The 13,221-nt window shown below is 46.7% G+C and overlaps 1 long non-coding RNA gene across 1 annotated transcript in view; it reads left to right on the top strand.

Moving 5' to 3' along the window:
• Positions 1–13,221, top strand: part of LOC115082152 — a 58,158-nt gene that overhangs the window by 34,791 nt on the left and 10,146 nt on the right. The window contains exon 2 of the long non-coding RNA XR_003854087.1: positions 12,079–12,249. This is a non-coding gene — a long non-coding RNA (uncharacterized LOC115082152). The remainder of the gene's footprint in view (positions 1–12,078; positions 12,250–13,221) is intronic.

The raw sequence follows: 13,221 nt of genomic DNA, 5'->3' as shown, positions 1-13,221 counted from the left end.
AAATGCACGGCTCGTTTCGCACAACAACTTGTCAGCAGCAAGGAGGCCGTGTCTGCAGGTTTAATGCCCGCCAGTTTCCATGCACGTGATGATACGGGAAAATGCTTCGCCTAATTAGCCATTTACGCTTTCGGGTTTGCTGCAGAACTGTGATAGATAGATAGATAGATATTTTTTTTTCCCTTTCAGGCAATTAATTCATTCCTCCACATCAGTTTGCATCAAATAAATCTCGGAAATAGATCCAAAACAAGTCGCCCATTAAAAAAAATATATATATATCCCCAGCCAAAAGAAATAATGAAACCTAAAGGGATAGGAATGTGTTTTGCTGCTACTACTGATTATACTATAGGGTGGGATTTTTTGGGATATACTACATTTTATAGAAGAGCAGAGTAGATCCCCCCCCCCTGAAAGGTGCTTTTGGTACTAAGCAGGACCCATATCTAGCGGGCACACAGGCGACAGCAGGCAGTTCTTGAATGCAAATGACGGCTTCACAGAGAGCCACGACCTCTTTGTAAGAAGCCAGGGGGGCATGGAACGTTGGCGGGGCCGCGACGGAACGAAAGGCGTCTCGTTTCCTGACGACAGAGAGAGAGAGAGCAGCTGAGGCGGAGCTTGTGCCAGATTCTTCCAATAGGAGGGGGAGGAATAAAAAGTGCACGGGGGGAAAAGACTTCTTGCCCAAGCGCTACAGCTGCCACTTCGGCGTCCAGGCTGACGTCAGAGGCAAAGGGATCCAGGAAACAATGGAAACGGGGCGTAACGGGAGCCCAGGGAGGGGCCGCCCTGAACGCTTGCGTGCGGTGGATGTTGCCATGGGAACGGTCTCCTTGGCACTTATGCACTTAGCGCACATGGGACTTGTTTGCATTTAGTATTTAGGGAGCACATGTCACCTAAGGAAAACATGGAAAGGAGGGGGTATTTATTCTCAAAGGCCCTGAAAACTGACCGGCAACCACCAAAGAGAGAAAGGAGGCCTTTCCTTCTTAAGGCCCTACCTTTCCTTCAGTGAACTGAGGACTGGGGGGGGGGGGGGGCAGTTAATAAAAAAAACTTCAGGTTTCCACTTTTTAAAGTGCGGAAATGTACAGGCACTGGGTCCAAAATACATTTTGGTGATTTTTGACTTGTCTCCTCTCCAGCCCACCTGTGAATAGTTACCCCCCCCCCATCCAAGCCCCCCCCCCCTTCATCCAAGCCCATCTCAAAACCGCTGGCGGGTATCAGGGATCAGGGCTGACTTTATGGGGGAGGGGAGGGGGCAAGATGGGGCAACCGCCCTGGGGTCCGTGCTTTAGAGGGCTCCCTGCCACCGTCTCCACCGCTATAATGTCCTGTCCGCTTTGGGGGGAGGGGGCGCCGGAGCCTTGTACCCCAGAGCCCTGGGGCTCCGCAGCCTCCTAAGGCTGGTCCTGTAGTGAGGGAGATATTGGATGCTTCCCCGCCATGCAGCCTGGCCTCCTCTCTCTCTTCACCTTAACACTTAATCATTCCCTCTGCTCATGTACATGGCCTGCTTTTTAATTGCCTCTGGCCTGAAGTTTATTGGGGGCAATTTTCAAAGGCATTTTACCTGCACACAAACCCGGCTACAAAATCAGCCAGGGCTGTGCTTGCGTACGAGTGCACGCATAGCCCGGTTTCTCATGAACATTTTTACAGAAACTGAGCAGTGGTTTGTTTGTTTTTTTTGGGGGGGGGGGGGTGGGTGTTGGACGCTGGGAAGCAGAGCCGGCTCTTAACGCGTACTTTTGGATTTTAAAAAAAATGCGCACGGACGAGGAGGCGGAAGTTCACGCCGAGTGAATCTCTGCGCCTGCCTGGCCCGTTCCCTGTACAGTTTCAAAGCAAACTTATGTCCATGAATTTGACTTGAAAACCCTCACTATGTGGGGAATTATAAAAAAAAAACAAAAAAAACCCCTCTATATGTCTGCATCATTCTAGGGGGCGCTAACCTTAAAAAAAAATAAAAATACAGATATAATTTTTATTTTTCAATCCAGGAATGAGGGTCTGATTCTTTTATTACTTCTTTTTCTGTTCTCTGGCTTGGATTTTATCTGCATGTTGCATGCTGCAATCTTATGGGAAGACTGAGGAAAGAACACAACTGCCAAGGCGAACGGCATAAGCGCCCTGCATTTTGTATTATATTCAGTTAACATTGACAGGTTCTGGGCTTAACTCTCTTCCTAATGTGATTTCTTTTTGCTGGCAAGACTAGGACTCTTACCTGCTGGAGCCAGGTGGGTTGTCCAGGCCAAAATGTTGTGCAGGTATTAACGTGGTCCTCTTTATTAGCTACAGTCTACAACAAGGGGTCCTCCACAATCAATCTGCGCCGGATGCTTTTGCATTTGTCCTGGAGGGGAGCATCTTCTTTTGCAGCTGTAGGATGATTTAGTGCCTAATGTTAGCTCAGCCACAGCTCCTTCTAGGGAGAAAATTACAAGGTTGAATGATCTGCGGGTTTCTTGAGGAGGGTAACTGTCCACCAGGATCTGAGATGAGACCATAAATGTCACTGATCTGAGGATTAAAACTGCCTCTGAAGGTTTTCTGGTCATTCAGGCATCAGTCTTTTGGGTACTTTTGAAGGAGGCAGGCAAATTCAAGTCAAAATGCTCTCAAAATTTCTCCAGTTCATCCTGCCCTCTTAAAAACTTCTCCAAAGGTTTTGCGGGTGGATTTGCTCCGCTTTCCATGGTAATCTTTCTCGTACTTGTATCATTAACACGAAAGAAAAAAAATACTTCCCGCTCTTACTTTGTAATACTGCACGCTGCAAGGAACTTCATTTGGACGGTATTTATCCAACCGCTTGCGCAATGATGTGTCTTAATGCGTGCCGCAGAAAAAAAAAACGGGCCTTACCATGCAACGCAGTTTGATAAATTTACCCCTTGGCGTGTAAGCCATTGCTTTCTTATTTCTTAACTTTTCATTTATGGTCACTTGCAAATATGATAAATTAAATAAAAAAGTGAGCATACGGTGCAGCGGCGACAAGATACATTGCTTAAACTAAAACTGAAAAAGAAGAGAGAGAGAGAGAGAGAAAAGCAGCAAAATTCTGCGCCCATCCTCACCCCACAATTGTATCATAAAAAGAGGTGACGGGAGGGGAATTCAAAGGTAAAAGGAGAGGGAAATAACAAAGGAAGAAAAGTAAAGTTAATTTCAGTTAGGTAAGGCTCTAGCTAGGAGGAACATCTTAAGAAATATCACTCAAGGGAGCTATGAAGGGATCACCCCCCCAGCTACACTACAGCTGGATCAAACTCCGGCATCAAGGACTTTACATCACCGAGTGATGTTGTAAGGGAAACGTCAGAAAGGAGAGAGAGCCCACCCCCCCCCCCCTTAGTGGATGATCACGTTTTCTTTCAGCTCTATTTTGTGCTGCTCTTGAGAGAGAGAAGGAAAGATCTGCACTTTGCTTCCCCGGAAAAATGTACATCTTTGTGAGAAAAGTAAAGTTTCGGCACCCGGTCCTGATCCTCCACCAGCAACGCCGAGTAGCTCTACTAGCATTGGCACCCGGGGGCGCAGGCATACAGGGCGGGATTTAAGATTTTGGCGACCATAGCAGCGGCGGCCCCAGCACACTGCCCGAAAGCAGGCAGAGCAGGCTCCTCTTTGGCCTGGATATTTGGCGCCCTAGGCAGTTGCTTATCCTGCCCGGGCCTACATCCGGGGCCTGCTGCTGTATCAGGGAGGTTCGTGCTGTCCACTGTTAGTTGGCCTTCTCCCTCCTTCTTTGCTAGCCCATGGCTCAACACGCGATTGGACGCTCGTGTTATTGGGGGGGGGGGGGGGAGGGGGGCGTCCATTACCCCCAGACGTGATACGGGGATTAGGGCGTCCAAAATTCACGTCCAAAACACCGCGTGGCCGATAGCGCTCCTCACACGTAAATTCCACGCGGACGAGCGCTATTAGCTAATACCTGCGATTAAAAAAAAAAAAATTTTACCAAGCGGCCGATACGCCCTTTGCAATGTGGCAAATTTTTCGCCAGCCCGGGGCCTGGTGTAAGGGTGCGCCGCGCTCAAGGGCTCGTTGATAAAAACAAACAAACAAAAAAAAATCCTACTTTCCGTAATTCCTCCATTAGTATCGTCGAGAAACTGAGCAGGAGGAACCACAGAAAGCAGATTTAGATAAAAAAAAAAAAGTCTCGGGGGGAAAACAAAATTACCGGGAGCCCAATATACACGCGACAGACCGGTCCAGGCCCGTGTGTGCGTGTATACTGTGCCAGCAGCGGGAGAAAGCAGCACTCGTATTGAGCGTCTCTTTTCTCAACCCACGGTGACAGCCACCTCTCCTGTGCGCCCAGTGCCGAGGAGGCGCTAGGGGACGCACCAGTGACGCTAGCGCCTCCTTTTTTTTAGCATGACCTCTCCTTTATATATTGCGTCACACGCCCAGGAGAGGCGGCTGGGCGCGTGTTAGGAAGGCGTTTTCTGTGCACAGATATTGCACCGGCCTGTCAGTTGCCGTTTTTGACCCTTGGGTAAATAGTATGGCCTAGTAATTGGAGGGTGTGGCCTTCAAGCAGTCAGCGGCCTGGCTGCAGCCGGAGGAAAGCGCACAGAAAAAGCCCGGCTGCGCTTAAAGTGTTCTTTATTTACAGTGATATGAAAGAGACACAAGTGGGCAGCAGACAATAAAACAGACTCCTTGAACTCAGGCAGTCTCTAAGCTTTAAGTACAAGCAGTTTACCAGCCTTACAGAGAAGGCCTCAGCCAGTACGCTGGGACTTCCTCAGCTCCCCGGGGGGGGGGGCAAATATACCCTGCCTAGGCCCTCGGGTTTTATGTTCAGTGGTTGGACTCCTCCCTCCTCCCAAGATACCTTGGGGGCGGCCCAAGCTTATGGAGGACCGGGCGGGAATATCTGAGCCCGGTCCTTTCAGGTAGATTGAAGGAGGCCTGTACACTCCCTCACAGAGGGGAAAGTTTCAGAGGGAGCTTTCAGAACTTCCTAAAAATATCTTTCCAACGTCTCCAAGGGATGTGTAAAATATCTTTCCAACGTCTCCAAGGGATGTGTAAAAAATGCTGGCTCAGGCACCTAGGCCTGATTTTCAGGTGTTTCCAGCTTTCCATGTACTAAATCCTTCTCTTGAATAATAATGTTGGTAGAATGTCATGTAACAACCCACTGCCTGTGATTTTCCAGCATGGGCTCAAAGCAGTTGCTCCTGGGCCCGAAACTTGCCTTGTAGCTTTAAGGAAACATATACAGTACCTCAATCCTTCCTGTTAAAGACTTCTTCAGTGTAGAAACTGTAGCCAGGATAGAGTCCATTGTGCCAGTATGACTGCCACCAGCTTTGAAATATGCCTTTGGCTATCCTTGTTAACTTACAGTCGGGTTGGCAGTAGACATTATCCCATGACCCTGCAGGTCCTTCCGCACGAGGCCCTCATCTGAGAAGTTTGATCCAGTGGAAAGAGAGACCACCAAAATGATTCCAGCTATTTTATTACCTTTTAGTTTTACTAAATTTAGACCATATTTAATCAAGAAACTCGATATTCACAATAATTGGACAGACTAAGAAATATATATATTGTCATGGATGTGAGTCCTTGGGCTCTCCTAGGGCAGCTTAGCAGGCAAACCCACTATGCCCATGCCATTACCAGGTGGACATGGCTTTTACAAGCACTAGGACTAGGGCTTCAATCATACCAGTCCCGTCCCCTGCTGGTTGAGTCCTTGGGTTCCAGAGGCTAACAGCTGTTAGGCAAAGGTCTGCTGAGGAGCATTCAGATGAAGTTGATTAGCAGGCCAAGATCAGGGTAGGCAGCGAGCAAGTGGTGTTGAGGTCCAGGCCAAGGCTAGCACAAGCAGAGGTCATGCAACGTCAAGTTGCAAACAGGGGTCAGGGCAGGCAGATATTCGGAAGAGTAGTCAGGGTCCAGGCCGAGGTCAAACTGAGAATCAGGCAGAGATAGACGAGACCAGGGCAGGGCACAAAGGGACAAAAACACAACAGGGACAGGCAGGGCAAGGCAAAACAGGGGCACAGCAAGGCAAGGCAAGAAGAGACAGGGCAACAGAGAGAAAAGGCAATGAAGAGAGCAACAGGCACTGCAGGAGTACCTGTTGCTGAGGAGTCATAAGGGTTAAAATCCCCAGCCCACACTGATGTCATCTCCCGCCGCAGGGTCTACAAAGTCAAGGCTGCTGTGCACATATCTGCCTTAGGAGGCAGCGTGGCGCAGCTGGGAGGGAGCCCGATGGCGGCATATCTGCTGTAAAGAGGTCCTGATAGTGTCAGGGTGCGTGCAGACTAGCCATGGTGTGGGAACCATTACATATTTAAAGGAATTTTTTAAAAAGGGCAACAAAAATCTTAATTAGAAAGCCCATATAATCTCAACATGGGGGAAACAAGGAAACCAAAAAGAAGATAAGCAGCCTTCATTATTTACATACTAATGCTGAAGATGACGAAGCGTTGCAATGACTTAATAATTATTGGGGAGAGCTACTCACAGGTCATTCTCTATTACTAAGGAAACCTTACAGTGAATTAGGATCCAAAAAACACGGACTTGACATTATAATCTAATCAAAAACTTACAAGGAAATTGAAACATAAGTGTGGCTCCAAGAGCCAACACACTGTGCCTTTTAGATAAACAAAGACTTCGGTCTAAAATTGAGCTTCACATGCAACATCAGGAAAAATTGAAATTCTAGAGCCAAGAAAAAAAAACCCTCATCTTGGAATGAAAGAATGCCTTCAATGTGCATACATTATCAGGTTCTAACACATACGTGACAAGTAATGTTGCCCTAGATCAGTGATAGCAAACTCCAGTCCTCGAGTGCCATAAACAAGCCAGGTTTTCAGCATATCTACAATGAGTAATCCATGAGAAAGACTGGCATGCTCTGCCTCCTTTGAATGCAAATCTATCTCATGCATATCCATTGTGGATTTCCTGAAAACCTGGCCTGTTTGTGGCACTCAGGGACTGAAATTCGCCATCACTGCCCTAGAGTGTGTACCTCATCTTGAGAATTCTGAAAGAAAGCAGACACAAATCATCAGTGTCAACAGGTGATTCTTTATTTGCTGAAGCAGTGTCAGTAGACCCAGATGTAAGTTAAAACGCCTTAGATACAGGGGGAACTGATGCAGCTGGCACCTTCAAAAATCCAGCATAAATTATTTTTTAATAATCCCAATAGGGGCAATCATAGATGTCTTAGGAAAGTTCAAGAATCAAAGATTTAATCTTCCTGAATAGTTCTCAAGCATTTCCAATACAATTTATATTTTTATTGAATCATTGGGGCAACACATGCCTGTAATGCTTTGCACTGTGTTTCAGGGTTAGCCAGTTTAAGTGCATGCATCTTCTGAGACGTAACCTGTGATTGAATGTCCCCATCGTAGATAAAGTATTATTAATTATGCAGGTTGGGAACTGCTCAAATCCTTTCAAAGCTCTCCATAATATCTCCAGGGTAATTGGGGAGCTCCAACGGGACTGTTCACATTTGCCCTATCTTCAACTTCCTGTTGCATTGACTCCAACCAAGCAAGCACCTTCCCATCTCTAGGAAGACCCACTGCATCATCACTAGGGCTTAACTCAACTTTCATTGTCCCCAGCCCCTACCTTGGTAGGAACACGTTTGTCAGGGCATCAAGCTTGACTGGCTCAGTATCCATGACTGTACAAATCATATAACTCTCAGCTGAAGGTTGGGGGAAAGGGGGTTGGTGTCATAGGTCCAGATGGAAGAGCTCTAAGGGCACCTTTCCTTCTCTTCCCCATACCAACTGATAGGAGAGGAGCATAGCTACTCACAATCCGAAGATCTTCAAATCTCCACTTTGGGACATTGCCTCTTTTGGGCACGGCGTAGGCAGCACATCAGTGGATGTGTGCCACAACCTCGGTTCTTTAATAGGCCCCTTGGGAGCGTTGAATGACATCAGATGCAGGCGACAACTCTGTAATGCAGGCAGGAATTCAGGCAGCCTACCCAGGGTCTTATGATGGATGGTAAGCGTCCCCCTCTGCCATACCCGGTCAGACTTCTGCAGTCTCAGTTCTTTAATAGGCCACTCGGTGCTGTTGAGTGCCATCAGATACTGGCGACAACTCTGTAATGCAGGCAGACATTCAGGCAGCCTACCCTGCTATAACTCCTCCCAGCTACTTCATAAATACCACTAGTGGAAAGAAAATCACTGACCATTGCAACTCCTCCAGCAGTTGCCTTCACTATCTGCACCATTAGATTTGGTTAACAAACTGATCTTTGAATATATTATCCTTTATGCTGTAATTCAGCTTTGTTTCAGTTCATTGACTGGGGGAGTAGAGATGGCAGATAGCAAGCAAGTGCTTGGATATGATACAGCATGTATCTTCCCTGGAGGCTGAGGGTATCACCCCTGTGATACATCTAGGACAAGCTAGCAGAGATCCTTTGGTCATCAGAAAATGTGTTTGCTCACTGATTTCTGTTTGCAAGTGACTGCAAAGATTGACACTCTCAGAGCCAACAATAGTGGAGTGTAGGTCCGAGTATCTCGCCTTATTGCCTAAGAAGCATACATCGTATCAAGCAATCCTTCCCCCCACTATCTCAGAAAGAAACGCGGTCAGCTATCCGCAGAATCAGGAATCGTGAGCTCAGATATCAAGTAACTTTCTTCCACTATACTCAGAAATAATGATATTAGGTTCCCTGAGACGTTGGACGTAGCAGGGTCAGGAACGAAGCAAAGTTCCTACGCCAGGCAAAGAGCAAGTGAAGTCAGATATCAAGGGAAAGCCTCTTCCTCAGACTCTGGAGTAGTCAGAGCAGGTACAGGGAGGGGTCCTTTCCCGGACTCAGAGAGAGATCGGCTATCAAGCAAAGCTCTTCTCCCAGACAAACCTGCCCATTCGTAAACTCCAAGGAATAATGAAGAGTGATTCCTCACAATGTATTAATACGTTTCATAAGAGTGAAAGTTTCTTCGCATCCCACCGGGCGTCCTATGCCTAACAGCAGCCTTCCCTTCGAGGGACTTTGCAATTCATTGTGCATGTATTCGGATTTATTTCCACAGCATGCAAGACTGAGGTGCCGAGTGAGGTAGAAGTGAGCGCATTTATAGAGCAGAGCGTTCATACAGTTCTTACATTAACGAGTGAGTTCATTTCTTCTGAGCTCTTTGGCAGAAAAAAAAAGTGCATTGCGCCAAACGGATTTTTTTATTCCCCCCCATTTCAGTGATGCATTTGCAGGCTGAACCCCGCAGAACCCTAATCAGTTGCTGTCTTCTTTGTAACCTTTTAAGATTTAAATTGTAGGTCCCACTATGATTCTAATATTTCTCTGGTCTCAAAGAGCCACACCCAGGACCCAAAAGGAGCCCCAACACGCTCAAGCCGTAGACTTAGGACCGTGGCCCTGGCTACCCTTGAATTTGAAAGGCGGGTGGAGTTAATTGAAATGGCTCTGCGAGTGCTGGGGGCGCGTCCGTTAAGCAAACTAGGCGGTCACCTAGAGCAGAATCCCAGCAGCAGAAGGCCCAGAGGGGGACAGCCAGGCGTGCGGTGCTGGAGTTATCGCCAATAGGTAACCTGGGGGAGTGCACGACTGGAGCTTTGCCTAGGGCGCCAAATACTCTGGTAGCAGAAGAGAGCCGTGCATCCCATGGACTCTTGTCCTCGAAAGCTCAGGCCTCAATCAGCCTGTTAGTGTGCAAGGCGCCAGCAGTCTCTGTCATTTTAGAGTACGGTGGGAGGCTACTTATTTCGAGAGCTGTGAGTCTCCACGAAATAACCTCGCATTTAGGGCGCTTTCTATTTCGAGGCTCTAAATTCATTTTCCTTGGCAAATTAGTCCAGGAAAACAACAGGCACACACGGCTGTAGGGGTGGGTTTTCTGACAAAAAAATAAATAAAAATGAAAAAAAGACACGCAGACGTTTGAAAATGCAAAGGTATGTGTGTAATTCCAAACCCAACCCCGTCCTGGGAACCTCGTAAATAATACAGGGCCTGCGCATTGTATTGTGATGCGCGTCTACGGTGGGCAATGTCCTAAAACCCCGTTGCTCTAGGTTCAGCACTGCCTTACCCACGGATTTGGCGTTGATGATTGCCCCCGCCCCAGTGGGCACGCTGTTTTTGAATTTAAATGCACGCAGTTACCAACAGAGGCTTCCTCCTCGTTTCCCCTGGGTCCCCTCTGGCAACCCTGCTGGTTCTGCAGAAGCTGATCCAAGAAAGGGTTTTATCTATCTCCTCCTGAGAAGGAAGATGCTAAAGGAAACCACAGCCAGCCTGGACATTGCCTTAGGTTCCTTTTCTGCCAGTAATGAGAACTTTTGTAATTGGTAACGGTTGACCAATCTGTTTTAATCCCGTCTCACCACAGCGCCAGGGAAATTAGCCCTCCAGGACCAGAAGGAGACCTCAGTGTTGTGGAATGTGACACACACACATACAGCCCCCAGGTCCGCACCGCTGTCAGTCTGCTTTCCGGGGCCCCCTGAGATTGAAATGCAAACCTTTTGAAGAGTATATAAAAAGCTAATTTACTGTATCCCTTTAATTGCAGAGTAAACAGGCCAGGGCACCTTTTTAACTTAATGGGCGCTTTCAGCCACTTGCATTCTGAGCTGAAGGAGAGAGTTTTAGCTCTCAAAAGCTAGACAAGAAATGTGTTGTTGGTTAAATAAAAACATATCACTGTGTGTTTTATTTGTTAACCTACATTTCGGCACTAGTGCAGGCACCGACCTCCTCCTGTAATATTGGTATCATCAAACCGGTTTCTTGTACAGTTTAGCTGGAAAATGTTGCCTCTGTTTATAGAGGTGAAATCTGGCTATCTCCAGCCGTCTTAATAACAAGGCGGTGCATTCGGTTTTTGGCATATTTGTTAGGAACAGAATCGACCGTATTTGGTACAAAAAAGCAGGAGAGTATCATAATGTGGCTTTCTTTTCTAGGCCTAGCCCTCTTTATTTAATGGCGACATGGCAAACAGTTCCCACTAATACCCTACGAATAGTATGATTGCACGGTGACCTGTTTAGACGCACGAGTTCAGTGGCCTGAAATTATAATGGCTTACATAAAGCTTGACGGTTATGTCAGCTTCCTGGCTGGGTTGAGACTGGGGATAATACTTGCCTATTCAGCATTAGCAGATACCTTGCGGCACACATTTTTACATATAATGTCATTATGCTGAGTGCATATGTATAATATTAACAGGTAGGTCCATTCATCCTCCTCCTCCATCGCCTTGTAAAAGAGCCCTTCTAGTCATACATCACTCTTTATTTAACAATCTCATTGCGTATGGTAGGGTACTTAACTTCTGTTAAAACAAAATTGTGAATACAGTTTGAAATTTAAGGAAACTGAATTTGTTTTCTGAAAATGCGAGTGGTCTATTTAAATCCCGAATCTCTGTTTGGCAATACAATTCTGAACGCGTTACTGCTTTGACCACTTATCCTTATTCGGTTTTGGGTTTTTTAATTCTCCAAATAACTTTGCGCGTGTTTGAGAGATTTGATTCCCTTGCACAAGTTGTGGGTTCTCCGTGGAAAAACATTTTTCCAGCTGATTTCCAGCGGCATCTGCAAAAAATTCATCTGTGGAAAAAGTTCATCAGCGATCATGTAAGGGGGGGGATTGAAAAATGAATTCTTCTCAGCCCTGCAAAGATATCTCGGAAGGTTCTAATGTCCCTGTCTTAAAGAGCTTTGTGTGAACACGGGGAGATTAGGTTATTTGCTCAGTTCGCACAGTTGAGTAATAAAGAGTTGAATCTAATTGGAATCTCTTGAGTTCAGAGCACGCACTGCCATTCTTCTCTCTCCTGCAAGGCGCGCCATCCGAAGGTTTCATCCATATATCCTTTCCGCCCGCCCTACCTTTTACCACATTAGCCTTCCGTTTCGTTCCTTTGCACTGCGTCATCGTCTTCAATACTTCACTTTATGCCTCCTTTAGACCTCGTGTGCCACGTCCTCCCTCCCTCTAATTCCCCTCCCATTGCCTTCCCGCAGCCTCGTAAAATTGGTGGAAAACGTCTCGTGCCCAGAGACAGCAGCAGAAACGAAGGCGAAGAGGAGATGACGGCCTCCTGGGATCCAGATGGCCAAGGACGGGATGAAAGGGGCCAGGCTGGCACCCTTCTGCTATAACTTTTCTCCTGAGCCCAGGAAGAAGGTCAGGGTGTAAGTATCAACCTGTTATCTGGAAGCATGCTTCTTATGGTTTGTTTATCAAGTACCTGCTTGTGAAGCACTGTATGTGACTATGCAAGTATTAAAAAAACTAAAACCACTTTTACTCCACAGAGACTTCCGCCTGGTACTACAATCCATCATACTCCCGAAACTGGACTTTTGCAATTCACTCCTGCTGGGCCTTCCTGCCAGCACCATCAAACCACTCCAGATGGTCCTTAATGCCACGGCCAGAATTCTCACAAACACTAACAAAAGGGATCATATCACCCCCATCCTCCAGCACCTTCACTAGCTGCCGATTAAACACTTATGATGATACACAAGGCCCTTCACAACATCTCCCCTCTCAACCTAACTTTTCCACTCCAACAGCACATCACCAAGAGACCGACTAGAAACGCGTACAAGAACTTGCTACTCACCCAACCGGCAAAATCTTCCCTGAGGAAACGCGCTCTTTCTACGGCGGGTCCCCTACTCTGGAATTCGCTCCCTCCGGACCTTCGCCTAGAACCCTGCCATAGGACATTCAAAAAGAAGATAAAGACTTGGCTTTTCACCCAAGCTTTCCCGGAGAACTAAGACCCAAGGATTTCGAGGACATTGTAGACCCCGATCCCTTTCGCCTAAATCCCTGCCATAGATCTCTCAAAAAGTAACAATAGTCTTAGCTTTTCACCCAAACTTTCCCAGAATCCTAGACCCGAGGAATACGAATACATTATAGACCCCGATCCTGTCTCCTGCTGTACATATGTTTCTTAATAGTTCTACTTTGCAGTTTAATCAGGCCTTTGTTTGTTTTCTGTAAATTCTTTAAAGTTATGTGTTTCAATGTAAGCTGCCCCCGAGGCAACAGTTATATTTCCTTGTAAACCGGTGTGATATGTATATTATACAGGAACCTCGGTATATAAAAATTAAAAATAAATAAATAAATAATAAATATGCGCAGTG

This window comes from Rhinatrema bivittatum, unplaced genomic scaffold (assembly GCF_901001135.1).
Source record: "Rhinatrema bivittatum unplaced genomic scaffold, aRhiBiv1.1, whole genome shotgun sequence".
Taxonomy (NCBI): Eukaryota; Metazoa; Chordata; class Amphibia; order Gymnophiona; family Rhinatrematidae; genus Rhinatrema; species Rhinatrema bivittatum.
The sequence above is the reverse complement of the archived record's forward strand: the minus strand, read 5'-3'. Positions and strand labels throughout refer to the sequence as shown.